Raw genomic sequence first — 1,052 nt, forward strand, 5'->3', positions numbered from 1 at the left:
TACAATTCTGAGCAACTTTTCATCACTCACATCTTGTTTTCCTACTCAAGTTCAAACACTAACTTGATCATCAAAGGAACAACCAGAGAACCCAACTCTTGCCTCTCATGAGCTTTTCATGTGTAGGAGAGAATGTAAGGCTTCAGAACCAGTCATCTGAGAAAGTTTAAGCACCCTAATACCACTATAATCCACAGATAAACCCCCTGCTCGATAACTGACATTAACATTTACTTTTTTAATATACACAAAATATCTATATCTATACTATTATATAATGATCTAAGTGACGGCAATCCAGAAAATAGATGAGTGGTGGACATTCCCTCTTTCCTACTATGCTTGAAAGGATAAAAAGATAATTTAACAAAAGAGATTATATCCCTTAATTCTAGAATATTCTATCCTTTTACCATAAACATAGATAAAGGCAAGACGATTGAATATTCACTTTTTCTCTTTGTTGTTTGTAGAACATTTTAATCAATATTTTTTCATAAAACATAGATAAAGTCTATATATTTTTTTATAAACAAAAGTCTATATGACTATATCAACTTCAATTAATCAAATCAAGGTACAAATAAAAAAAATAATGAATCAAAACTAAAATTTGATTCAAATGATAAATGATTCGTTGTGGATTATAGACAGTCATGAATTCAGATCCCCACACTATTCATCTTAAAAACAGAAAATATATATTTCAATCTCTTCTGTTAAATAAAACTTTACTCCTTTTATTGATTTAGTTTCCACGAGCAAACGTATAAAATTTAAAGCAATAATTTCCTTTGAGCTACACACAAAAGAATGTCATATTAATATTGATTAATTTCGATAAATTTATTCTTTTAGCATATGGTCTTGTATAGATAATATCCATCTTAAGCTCCCAGCATTCTTTCCCCCCTCATCCACCTTCCTTATATTTCTCGGATTCGTTCGCATCATATATCTCATTGTTAAGATCTAACAGATGCTTCTTCCATCAAACATCAAGTGACAGACTTCCAATATTTCATTTAGTCATGATTTAGATTTCACGACTT

The sequence above is a fragment of the Asparagus officinalis genome, chromosome 8 (genome assembly GCF_001876935.1).
Source record: "Asparagus officinalis chromosome 8, Aspof.V1, whole genome shotgun sequence".
Taxonomy (NCBI): domain Eukaryota; kingdom Viridiplantae; phylum Streptophyta; class Magnoliopsida; order Asparagales; family Asparagaceae; genus Asparagus; species Asparagus officinalis.